Source organism: Eumetopias jubatus, unplaced genomic scaffold (genome assembly GCF_037043125.1).
Source record: "Eumetopias jubatus isolate StellerSeaLion01/CBP00866 unplaced genomic scaffold, mEumJub1_p1.0 scaffold_105, whole genome shotgun sequence".
NCBI classification, from domain to species: domain Eukaryota; kingdom Metazoa; phylum Chordata; class Mammalia; order Carnivora; family Otariidae; genus Eumetopias; species Eumetopias jubatus.
In genome coordinates, this window is record NW_028274911.1 from 17206 (window position 1) to 29928 (window position 12723).

The 12723-nt window shown below is 61.4% G+C and overlaps 2 long non-coding RNA genes across 2 annotated transcripts; both read left to right on the plus strand.

Annotated features, from left to right (window-relative positions):
- Positions 1 to 926: 926 nt before the first annotated feature.
- LOC148161635 (uncharacterized) lies at positions 927 to 2120 on the plus strand. The gene is made up of 3 exons (XR_015767436.1): positions 927 to 1262; positions 1394 to 1608; positions 1710 to 2120. It is a non-coding gene; the product is annotated as an uncharacterized LOC148161635 (long non-coding RNA).
- Positions 2121 to 5131: 3011 nt separating this feature from the next.
- On the plus strand, positions 5132 to 6149 carry LOC148161636 (uncharacterized). The gene is made up of 3 exons (XR_015767447.1): positions 5132 to 5264; positions 5366 to 5457; positions 6102 to 6149. It is a non-coding gene; the product is annotated as an uncharacterized LOC148161636 (long non-coding RNA).
- The last annotated feature ends 6574 nt before the right edge of the window (positions 6150 to 12723 follow it).

A 12723-nucleotide genomic window follows, 5' to 3' on the forward strand; every position in this document is an offset into this window, starting at 1 on the left:
CTCACCCTCCCACTCCTGCACCTTCTGTCTGGTGAAAATTTTCTGAGTCATTGGTGCCGAACATGGCCTGCACGTTATACTACTTTTTTCTCTGAACATATCGAACCTATCACATACTGCCTTCTGGCCTCCATGCATCCGAAGGGGAGGCTGGCTCTTCCTCTCCCTGAGGATCCCCAGTGTGTGGTGAGTCAGTCCCACCTCTGTAGACTGCCGAGAGATGTGTCTTTGCCCAGTGACCTGGGCGTCTCTTCGGCGCGTGTCTTCCGCTAGGCGCACATAGTGCTCCTTGGATGGGCAGAGTCAGGGTTGTCGGGCAACTTCCAAACCCTGTCACGTTAGGTCTTCGTGGAACTGCTACGTGAGTAAATCTGCCCCACCTCTCTCTGACGTTCCCGAGTCGTACATGTCAGTCGTGGGCATGAGGGTTTCCCGCAGACCTCTGTGGAGCCCTTCACTTCATTTCTTTGAGGTTTAACTCTCCACCGAACCCCGCATGACCGAGTGGGATCTGTCTGAAGGTCCACGGGTGCTTTCAGATCTCCTCTTGACGTCCAAGAGGGAATGTTGCTGTCAGCCTGTGGGCTTGGCAATGTACAGAATTCAGCCTCCGTCCAGACTCCGCCCGTCCTCGCTCCCTCTCTCCCTCCCCCGCCCACCCTGTCCCCAGGCCTGCCTCCTCCTCTGCCCTCCTCTCTCCCTCGCATCCCCACCTCTCCCTCTCTGTTCCTCTCCCTCTGTCCACCCTCCCTCTTCCTCTCCTTCTCCGCGCCGCTCCCGCTCTTCCCCCGCTCCCTGTCCGGCCCCCCGCCCCGCAGTCTTCTCGATCTCCATGATGCGTTGTTTTGGGTGCACTATTTACTCAGGACGCTCCTCTAGTGTCGTGGGCATGTATACAAGACCAAATTCAGTTTGGACTGTAGCAGTAAACCCACAGACTGGGTTGAGTCAGGGACAGTCTCAGATAATTGTGCTTCTCCCCTGCAGACGGCCGGGCGTTGTCATCCCTGCAAAGTCCCTGGTTTGCGTTGACCAGTAGAGTTTGAAACGCTGACGCCCTACCATCCAGAACCCTGCACGTCACCCCAAGCGTGTTCCTCCTGCCTCCTTCGGTTCAAAACCACCCCTCCCGTCACGGGCGGCCCGACACATTCCTCTTCTGTACCTGAGGCCCTCCCACGATACGACACCAACGCCTCATCCTTGCCGTCACCCACTGGGCCTTCCTGGCACCCAAGGCGCCCTACATCCTCCATATTCCGGTACGCCTCCCTGCAGGGACCGGCATGGAGTGCGGGAGTGTCGAGAATGGCCTTGTGGGTAGCTGAGAATGGGCAGGGTGTGCCGCCAATGCTCACTTTGCCATCCCCTCCCCGACTGGCACTCCACTCAGGGACAGACAGACCAAGGAAGAACTTGCAGCAGAGCTGGGGCAGCCAAGACAGCCACAGCTCTTCAGCAAGGCGGATTAAAGCTGTCTCCGTGGACCATTATGCTGGAGATCGGACATCCCTGGCAGTTATGGTGAGGCGGGAAGAAAGACCCAGGAAAAGGGAACGCGGAGGTCAGACAAGGAGGGAGAAAGCAAAGAGGAAGGGCCAGGCAGAGGTAAGTACGGTGGGAACCAATCCTACCAGTGGCTTTGACGAAAGAACACCCCCAGAGTTACCGTTTTTTCTTTCTTGAGATTTTATTTATTCATTTTACAGAGATGAGACACAGCGAGAGAAGAAACACAAGCAGGGGGAGTGGGAGAGGGAGAAGCAAGCTCCCCGCTGAGCACGGAGCCCTATGCGGGGCTCCATCCCAGGACCCTGGGATCATGACCTGAGCCAAACGCAGAAGCTTAAAGACTGAGCCACCCAGGCCCCCGGCAGAGTTACTCTTTAGGCTACCTGGCCCGCCCATTAGCATGCCATAGAGTCCCAATCCCGGAACTGACTGGGGCTGTGCCAGTGGTTGTGTGAGCACGGAGGTGGCCTCGGACCTTGGCTCCTTGCTCATGCCAGGCCAATGATCTGTGTGCGGTTCCTCTCTTTCTAGGAGAGGCGGGTCGTTGGGGCGGGGACGAGCCTGCGTGCTGGATCCTCCTGGGCCGCCTCCTGGCTCCCTCCCGCACCGGGCGGCGAAAAGGGTGGAAGCCTTGTGGACAGCCATGTGGCAGTGGTTGGAGCACCAGCTAATGAGTGCAGGGCTTCCCCCGGTGTGACTAAGAAGGGGCCGGGTGAGGTTCCCGGGCGGCGGGGGCCACCCTATTGAGCGGCTGGCTGTGAATTTCCCGGTGCCAGCAGCGTGTTCCCAGTGGAACGGATGAGAGTGTGAACACGAGGTTTGTGGTACGAGGGAACTCCCGGGAATGGCCTGGTAGGTGTCAGCGAAGAAAATGCCACGGTCCAGGCCCGGACGCCACCCCTGAGGAGATGAAGCAGAGGGCGGGCTCCCGGGAGGGGCGGGGCGGGGCTGGTTGCGGCCACGCCCACCGCCGTGCCGCTGGTTGGACCACGCGGGCGGCTCAGCATCCTGGGCGTGAGGGGTTGAGGGGGGTGGTAACATCCCGCCAAGGGCACATGCGTGCCGGGGGCGCCACCCCCACGCCACCCAGCCGCCGCGAGTCCGCAGGCTTTTGTGCGCATGCGTCCGCCAGGCCCCCATTCTCCGGTAGGAGCCCGCCTCGAAGCGTGGGCGCCAGAGCTTCAACTGCTCGGCGGTTGCCGGCGCCGCGTGCTCGCCCCCCCAGCTCCTACCTTCCGCGGCTGTCGCGGTTGGGGTCCAAGGCCCCATGGAGAGCGAGGCGCCGTCCGGGGACGACGGGGCTGCTCCGGAATCCTTGAACAGCTTAGTCCGCGGAGGGGCCGGTGACGACTCGGGGGCCGGTGGGGAGGCAGGCGCCCGGGCCGAGGCGGGGGCGCCGCAGGCCCTAGGCTGGGGGGGCATAGTGGTAGAGGCTGCGCTGGAGGCTGAAAACCGGCAGCGCAGAGGCGAGGCCGCCCCGGGGGAGGAGTTGGTGTTGGTGGCGGAGGATATCATGGCGGTGATGGAGGTCGTGGCGGTGATGGAGGTCGTGGCCGTGGAAGACGGGGAGGTGACTCAAGCAGAACAGGACGAGGAGCTGCAGGAGCTGCCGCAGGAAGAGCCAGCCGGGGCCCCGCTGGCCGCGCTGGAGGTTGTGCAGTTAGCGCTCAGCTCTCTGGATGCCCAAGCTACCAGGGCCTACGTGCGGCACAAGCTCAGGGTGAATCAGAAGCGGAGTTCTCACCTGGCTCGCCGGAGGGCCATCATCCAGTGCATCCCTGGCTTCTGGGCCCAGGCCGTATCCTTCCTCCGGCTGGTGGGGTTTGGCTGCTGTGCAGGAGCACCGGGGGGAGGGCAGCAGCAGAACCACGGCCACGGCCATGGGCGCTGAGGGGAAGGGTTCCAACCCCCTTCCCCGGGTGGGAGTGGGCCCACGGTCCCGATAATGCACAGCAGAAGGAGGCGGATCGGGGCGCGCGTGAGAACGCAGGGGCTAAGACCTGTCCAGACCGTGTGTGATCAGAAGCTGCAGGCGGAAGCTTTGGGGCTGCAGCTCTCCCAGCAGGCTTGCGGGGTTCAGGGAACACGGGTCAACAGCCTTCGACAAGTAGTGTAGCCCAAATCCCACTTGGCTCAGAAAACCTATTGGAAGGAAACCGTTGTTGGGACATGGGGCAAACGGGGAGGCTGCCCGAACCCCTTCCCTGTCCTTCAGACCCTGCGTGGTTTTCCAAAGAGTTCAGGGCAGACCCACCATCTCGTCCGCACGCGGGTTGCCAAGCCAGTCAGTGGGCCGCCTCGCTTCGGCAGACCGCGTAACCTCAGACACGGCGCAGCGGCGGTGCTGCAAACCTGTCTCCACCAGCCCCACACAGCCAGGCCGAGGCCCCAGGCTCAGGCGCCTACATGCACCTTTCCTCCCTGCCAGGCTCTCCCCCTCTGTGTCCTCGCTCGCCCCCTCGCTCTGTCCTCTGTGCCCTCCCCCTGTGTCCGTTCCTCCCGGTGTGGGGTCTCTGTGTCCCTGTCTCTCTTTTGCTTTCCCTCCCGCCCCCATCTACTCCTTTCCCTCCCTCACTCGCTGACTCTGCCAGGACCAGCCTTTGGGCCGTGGGTGTGCAGCCGTGCTCCACGTGAGCCGAGCGGCCCCCTCCTGGGCACAGGAGGCCCCTCAAAGTTACCAGACCTCAGGCAAACACACAAGCAAAGAAGACAAAGCGTGGGACGGAGCACATCCAGGCATCCAAAGAAGTGACCGCCTGCAGGCCACACGCACAGGCCAGGGGCCCGTGGGAAGGGAGAGCATTCAGGCCCTTGGCCTTCCCCTGTCGGGTGCCGGCAGCCTCTGAGGTGCTGGAATCCAAGGCACTCCCCAGGGTTGAGCAGGTGGGAAGATAGGGCAGGAGATGAGGACGTTGGGAGCCCGGCCGTGCCTGGTGATTCTGCACATGCACTGTCCGGATCTCTTGCTCTCAGCTGGCAAGGGCTGGGTCGCTCCTGGCTCTCGTACCGTAGCAAGGGCTGCCGAGACTCCTTGACCCAAAGCAGATCCTGAATCACCCCAAGATATCAGCCGTGACGGGTGACCAGGGCAGAGACATGCTCATCTTCATGACCAAGTTGGAGGTCAGTCCTGGGAGACGGAGGCTGGGGGAGGTCCGGTGGGAGTGGGCTTCGAGCAGGAATGGGCCCGGCATAGTGGTTAGGAGCGGCAGCCGGGCAAGCAGCCCCGGATACGTAGAGGACACATTCCCACGTGCCCTCCTCTTCCTTCGGCAGGGTAGGTGGAGGAATTGTGCCGTCCTAAGTACCGCTGCAGGTTGATGTTTTTCTTTGAGAACAACCCCTACTTCCAGAACAAAGTGATCATTAAGGAGTATCACCTTAGCATTGCCGGTAAGAGTGGGCTTGAGCTTCGAGGGTGCTGGGGTTGGGCAGGGGGCCCTTGGGAGCGGAAGGGGAGGTAGGCGGTGGGGGGGGGCCCGTGTGGGGGCAGGGCCGGGACCCTGCCTGGGAGGGAGAGAGGCTGGGAGGTTGAGTGGGAGAGAGGCCGAGAGGGATTGGTTGCTAGGCCGTTGAGAGGCTTTCCTAAATTTTCCATTCCTGCAGGATATGGGGCGTCTCGTTCCACTCCAGTGCAGTGGTTCTGGGACAATGCACATGGAGCTGCCAGGCGCAGGCACGAAACCACCAGCCTTAACTTCTTCAAGTGGTTGTGTGATCCCTGCTCCCCAGGGTCTGACGGCATCGCCGAGGTGGGGACTCTGCGGCCTTCGTCCGCCGGGGTGATGCCTGGGCCCCGGTGCTTGGGAACGGGGCCCGGGCTCCTTGCTCAGCTAGTCTGTTTCCCCACCAGGTCATCATCGAAGACCTGTGGTCCAATCCCCTGCAGTACTACCGGAGGCAGGAAGGCAGCCGAAGAGAATGAACTGAGAAGAGGGCCTGTCGGTGAGAAGCCGGGGGCGCTGGGTCCTGACTTGTGTGTGTGGCAGGTGCCGGGACACAGGCTGGTCGGCGGCGGGGACACTGAGGCTCAGGGGAGCCTTGGCCCCAGCTCACCCAGAGAGCGGTTGGCAGGGTGAGAGGGGAACCTCGGGGAACTCAGGGTCCCCATCCAGGCAGGTGCGCCCATGCGGGCACGTTCAGGGACCCCAGGATGGCAGCTGGAATGTCCCAGGTCACTCCGGAGAAGGAAGACTTCTCCACCCCGTTTCTCTGAACACTCACCCGTGCCCGTCGACCCCCTCTCAGGCCTTCTGCCGTTCGTTCATTTGGGGATGTCCTGTGTGTCTTTGCGAGTGGGGCTGCCTCCTTCCATTCCCGCTCCTGTGCCCAGAATCCCAACTTCCCTCCGCGGTCCCGACCACCCCGTGGCCTCGCACAGCCACACGGCCATTCTAGGGAATGGCACTGGGCCTTGAGCAGGAGGCTCGTGAGGCTCTAGCTGAGTTGGAAGAGGAATCCCACGAGGACAGAGGACACCCTCAACACCGCCTCGGCTATCCTTGGTATTATGCAATTTCACGAATCCCTGACGTGTGTGTGTGTGTGTGTGTGTGTGTGTGTGTGTGTGTGTGTCGTGTGCATGGCAGCTGTGTGGACGTGTCCACTTCAGAGCATCAGAACCTTACCAACAAGAAATCGTCGAGGAGGCCACCACCGCTGTGAGAGATGTGTGGACGAATCTACGTGGTGCTCTGCCTGCACAGGTCACAGTTGTGAAAAGGCTCACCAGTGCCCGCTCTGGAGAGTATCCAGCACCTACGTGGGGAAGGCGAGAGAGGCATAAAGAAGTTAAGAAGTTCTTTGCGTCTGTGTGTGGGTTTGTACTTGGAGCCAGGATATGGGGAGGAGGCAGTCAGCCTAGTGGGACCCTCCACCCCATGGCCTGTGGGATTCCATGTGTGGCGGGGAAGTTCAGCATGGGGGCAGGGCAGTGGAGGTCAGGGCTCGGCATGCGGACAGAGCATCCCCCATCCTAGGTAGGGTCTACGAGGAGCTCGGACAAAGGCAGACCTCTCTTCATGGGAGCCTTGTCCTTTAGGGTAGGGCACACAGGCGGGGAAGGGTCCTGGCGAGCGGGACCCTCGTCGCCTGGTGGCTCCAGGCACCGCCTCATTGACACCGCTTGAGGAGCTTGGCCCAATAGCCTTGCTACCCGGAAGCGTGCCCCACATGCTGTGATCGGTTCCCATGCGTTCAACCGGTCAGGAGCACTGCAAAACCCACATGTCCCGAGGAGAAGATGGAGGCATTTCCTTGTGCTCCCTGCAGACCCAAGCCCTCCTGCGCCGCACCACCTGCCCACAGGGGACAGTTCCAAGCACGTGTGACGGAAGGCAGGTTTGAGTGCTGGGCACTGTGGCTTTGTGAGTGGGTTGTGTGGGAGGGAGTTGCATGCCCACGTACACTTTCGGGTGTGTGTCAGCGCATGTGGGTTCGTGTATGTGTGCCTGTGCGTTCGGCCCCCTGAGCATGGCCCTTTCCCGGGGATCTTGTGTGTCTGTGCAGTGTGTGTGAGTTTGCATGCGCACGTGAGTGTGTGGCAAGGGTGCATGCCTGTGGTCCGAAGACCATGTGTCTTGGTGTGTTTCGAGAGTATGTGTTTGCAGGCGCATGGGTGTGTGTGTTTGGGAGGCCACGTGTGTGCATCAGTGTGTAGGGGCCCAGGGTGTTTATGTGCTGCATTTCCATGTTTGCATGCCCACGTATGTGTTAATGTGTGTGTCCAAGTGCGCATGCTTGTGTGCCATAGCACTTGTGAGTTGGTGTGTGTTGCGTGTTTCCACACAGATGGCTTGTCTGTTTGTGTGTGTGTGTCTGTGTCTGTGCGCGCGCGCGTGTGGGCCCACATGCACATACCTTTGTGCGGGCACCGTGTGTTTATATTTAATGGGAATGCGTGTTTGCATGCGACACATGGGTGTATGTGTGTGGCCAAGTGTGCGTTTCTGTGTGTCGGGGATGTTTTGTACCTCCATGTGTTGTGTGAGTGTGTGTATCTTTCATGTACACATCTGTGTGTGTTCCTGGCAAGTGTGCATGTCTGTGTACTGGAGACCAAATATTTTGGGTGTCTGTTTCCTGAGGGTGTCTTTGGCCATGCGTGGGTTGGTCTGTGTTTCGGCGGTCAATGTGCATGCCTGTGTGCGGGGACCGTGTGTGTGTTGCATGGTGTTTGTGTTTCCCAGTGCACGTGAACGTGTGTGTGCAGGCGAGTAGAAATTCGCCGGGCTGTCTGTGCTATTCCATGGGCATATTGCGTGTGTGTGTGTTTTCAGGCGTACCTGGGCGTGCGACTTTCACAGGGGTCCGTATGTATGGAAGCGTTCCAGAGACCTTCCGTGTGAGCGTTGAGTGTAAGTGTCATTGGTGGCACAAGGGTGTCTGTTGTGTGTGTATTTGCAGGCTTTGGGTGATTGTGTGTGTGTGAGTGTGTGTGTGTGTGCGCGCGCACGTGGGAGAGAGAGAGAGAGCGGTGCCGTCCGCATGGGTTTGTGTTTATGTGCGTGCATGCGGCCCTCTTCATTCCCGTGTGTCGAGCCCGGGAATGTGTGTGTGCGTGTGTGTGTGTCGTGTGCGTGTGTTTGCATGACCTCGTGAGTGTGTGTTGCATGTCTCTGTGTGTTTGCAGGCACGTGTGAGTATGAGGGTGTGTGGCCACTGGCCCATGCCTGTGTGTCGAGACCGTATGCGTCTGTGTCGTGTGTCCAAGCATTTGCACGTGCACACGTGTGTATGAGAGTGTGTGTAGGCCCCGGTCAGCGAAGGAGAGGGCCTGTGGGATTGCTAGCTCTGCCGATGATGGAGAAAGGGGCAAGAGGCCGAGGGCAGCCACGTCCCTCCGGACACACAGGCCTCGTGTGCATTCCGTGGTTCTTCAGTGGTCCGTCTCCCGTGTCGATGCACAGACGCAAAGGGGCCAAGCCAAGGGGGGCGGGATGGGATTTGGCAGGCGGTTGTGAGGCACACCACCCATCTGTGCTGATTGAACACATGGTTCCAGGTGTGGGAATTAGCTAGGGGTTTCACCCTCTTCCCAGGCCACACACCTCTTGTGGTGTGGCCTCTCTCACCTTCCCTCCCCGGCAAGGGCTAGGCCAGACGTCTGTCATTGCACGAATGTCACACGGGAGTGGGAGTGGACATGGACAGCATCCACATGACGGGCGAACGGATGCAAACCACGGTCCGAAGACTGTGGGGGCGCATATTAAATCCAGTCTGGTGGAAATACGTGGAGACCCGGTCGGGGACTCTACCTGTATACACGTGCACGGTTCTCCTGACTGAGACGGGGGCAGGGGGGCGTGTAAGAAGCCCCTTTTGTCGGTGATGCCTGTAGAGACAGGCTGGCCTTGGCACCGACCAAAAGCCCCATGCCATTTTTCAGGCTTCAAACCACACTTGGGCATCTCTCACCTCATTTGTGGGCCAGCTCTGGGTATGTGATGGCCCAGCTTGCCGATCCACTCACGGTCTGACCCGGCTGGCCCAGAGCACGTAAGGCTAGGGAGGATGCGTTCCCCTCTGTAGGCCAGACGAGCTGGCAACCCCTTACCGGGGCATTCGTGCCTTTGGCAGCATGCAACATTAGACGCTCCGTCTGTGGGGTGGGGGGCCGGGCGTTCGTGCTGCCGGTCGCCTGGGTCCCGTCCTCAGCTGCTTGCCGCCTGGCTTTCCAATGAGTGGGCACTGAGTTCACTGTGCCGGCGGACAGCATCCACCTGCCGCCCTCTCCACAGGGTTGGGTCAGACTTCCTCTTCAGGGAGGGGCGTCTGGGTCACCTTTCCTGTATGCTCTTGGCCCCAGGAAAGGTATGTGTCCCTCTGTCCTCCCTTACAAACACACTCGTTCTCTGTGTGAGTGTGTGAGCTGTGTTCGTGTGCGCAGCCGGCTTGGCACCCTTTCGAGGGTCACCGGCGTGGCTGCCGGTCCCAGAGCGGGAGAGGGCTTTGATTTCCTGGGAGAGGAGCTGCTCCGAGATGCATCTGCATCTTCTGTCCGGAATTCTTTAGGTACCAGAGGCCGTGTGGCCACAGGGGTCAGAGAAATTGCGCCGGGAGACACAGTCAGACAGGAGGCCGGCGAGGAGAGCGTGAGGAAAGGACAGTCGGACGGGTGGAGTGAATGCTCTTCGTCGCTTTCCTCCTGGCCAGCAGAGGGCATGCACGGGGACAAAATGTAGCGGCATATTTCCCGGAGGCGGCAGAGGGGTTCGGGGCCTCTGTGTCCTGGAAACGCACTATGAATACTCCAGGGTCTGGGCTGACCATTTCCACGCACACTGGAGCAGGCTTCCCGTGGTGCACACAGTATCCTGGGTCTTAGAGGAGTCTATTCGGGAAGGTTGAGGGACAGCCTCGCCTTGTCGGTACAAAATCCAGGCAGAGCACGCACCTGACGAGGCCGTGGGAGGCGCGGGCAGGGGGGGTGGGGTGGCGGTTGTGTTGGGGGGTGGCGTAGGGGTGGGAGGGGGGTTCGGTCGGGCTGGGAGCTCGAGGCCACCGCGGAGGAGGCACGCAGGCAGGCTCTCTGGCGGGCTGGCAGGCTCCGGTGGGATGAGGGGCGGGGCCGCCAGCGGGCACGCCCACCGCCCTGCCCAAGCTTAGAGCCAAGGGCCTGGCTGAGTCCTGGGCGTGCTTCCGGGACTCCATCCCGCCAAGGCCGCATGCGTGGCCCGGCCACATCTGCCTCTTGCACACCTCGCCCCAGGCCCTTGTGTGCATGGGTCCCATTGTCCAGAGGCCTCCGGGAGGAGACTGCTCACGGTCGCCGTCCCTGGGTGCCAGAGCTGCGCTTGGGGAGGAACCTGAGGAGGCCTGTGCTCACAACTCCAGCCCTTCCCTCCGCAGCTGCCCCGGCGACGCAGGGTGCGAGGGAATCCCGGACCCGCCTCAGTCGGGAAAGGGGCCGGTCACGTGGCGGCTGTCCCCGGAGATAGAGGCCCCTGGGGCGCGTCGGGGGCGCTGAAGTCCCTCGGTGTGGGGATGGCGGGCATGGCTGTTCGGGAAGGGGAGGAGCGATGGGAGGGAGAGGGTGCCATCCTGGCGGTGGAGCTGGTCTTATGGTGGGTGCTGAACCTTGCCATGTTGGAGGGCGAGGACGGAGACGGCGAGGAGGCCACGGAGGACCCGGAGGAGGTAGAGGAGGCAAGGGCAGTTTAGGAGTCGGAGGAGTAGAGAGAGAGGGGGACGGTGAGGAAGAGGAGGGTGAGGAGGAGGAGGAGGAGGAGGAGAGGCTGACAAGGCTGTGGAGGAAGAGGGCGAGGAGGCTGTAGAGGCTGAGCAGGAGCAGGGCGAGGAGGAGGAGGATGTGGACAGGGAGGAGGGGGAGGCTGAGCATGCTGAGAAGGAGGAGGCTGAGGTGGTTAAGCAGGAGCCAAGGGAGGAGGAGAAGCCCGAGGAAGAGGAGGAGGTGGAGGGGCCTGAAGAGGCTGAGGAAGAGGAGGGGGAGGAACAGGCTGAGGAGCAGGCTGTTGCGGAAGAGGCTGAGGTGGAGGAGGCTAAGGAGGAGCTTGTTGGAGAGGAGGTGGCTGAGGCAGAGGAGGCTGGGGAGTGCGAGGAGCCTGAGGAGGGAGAGGAGGCTGAAGGGGCTGAGGAGGAGGCTGAGCACGAGGACCAGAGGGAGGAGGGCCAGAAGGAGGAAGAAGGGGCGCAGGAGATGCAGGAGAAGCAGAAAGGAGAAGAACAGCCAGAGGGGCGGCGGGGTCCGATCCCGTCCTCGCTCGAGGCTCTAGAGGCCCTGCAGTCAGAGCTGGAGTGCGTTAAGAAACAAACCAGCAGGTCCTACTCCGGGCTCAGGCTCAGGTGTTGTCGGAGGCGGCAGCGTCCCCTGGAACACCAAAGCGCCCTTATGCGGTGCATCCCTGGCTTCTGGGCCAAGGCTGTAGCCTTGACGCTGTCATGGAGGGACCCCGATGTGGCCGGGCTAGAGCAAGAAGTACCGAAGGGAGGGGGCCGTTGAGTATCAATATACATCTGGAGGTGAACCCCCCACCCCCAGCCCCACCCCAACTCCCCGGGTTCCGGTGGCCACGCCCATGCCCTGGTGATCCGGACAGCCTGGACATCCCCGCCCTGGGTGGGGGTGGGGGCTGGGGGCCTCTGGCTGCCCTTGATGTCACACGAGGCTCTCGAAGTCCAGTGGAGGTGTAGGACCAGAGAGCCAGCTTTCAATTAGGCATTAGGAGTCGCAGCAGGGCGTCTTCCCACAAAACAGGTCCAGCTTAAGCTCAGGTTCCCCTCGGGGTAACGTGGCAGGCGGAGGTTGTGAGTGCCCACCTGCTCAGCCTGAGGCAGGAAGGTGTGCTTGTCCGGAGATGAGCTGGTTGTGTCTGGCTGTCAGCAGAGGAGGATGAGCTGCGGAGGTGGGCCTGGGGCGGGAGGGGTTGTCTCTGAGGATTCTCAGCCCCCTGTGTGAGTGCTGAGACCTGCAGTATCCCGTGAGGGGGCCCGGGGGCATTGAGGCAGTCCGTGTGGACGGAGTATGACCCGGGGGAGCAGAGGGGAAGCAGTGCCCAGCTGGTGTCCAGACTTGCACTGTAGTTCTAGCACTTTCATCTCCAGCCCTCGGAGGGTCCTTGACTTACAGCAGTTTGTGAAACACCCACAGATGTCAGCCGTGATCAGGAAGCAAGATCACGCCCTCCTTGGCTACATGACGGATTTGAAGGTCTGTACAGCCGCCTTAGCCGGGAGCGCGGGACGGGAGAGGGGAGCATGCCGAAGGGATCCATCCCCAAAGTCAGGACGGGGAGGTTCGGCTCGACAGAGGTTTCACCCCCGTCTCCCCCAATCTGCCACCCGGGAGGTGGAGGAGCTCAGGGTTCCCCACGATTGCCGCAAGGTCCTGCTCTTCTTTGGCCAGAACCCCTACTTCCAGAATGTAGTCGTGTGAAGGAGTGTGTCCTCAGGGCTGTGGTTAAGAGGCCGCCGCCAGGATGGGCGGTCGCAGGTCCAGGAGGGAGGGCCAAACACGATTCCATACCCTCCACCTTCTCCCAAACTCGTCTTCCGGCAGGGTATGGGCCGTCACATTCCACTCCCATCCAGCGGCACCAGGATTATGAACAGGAGGCCTACAGTCGCAGGCACCACAACGCCAGTCCTAACTTCTTCAACTGGTTCTCTGAGCACAGCTTTGCCGGGTCTAGCTGGATAGCTGAGGTGGGGCCCTGCGACAAACAGCGGGAAGGACCCCGCTGAGTTCGG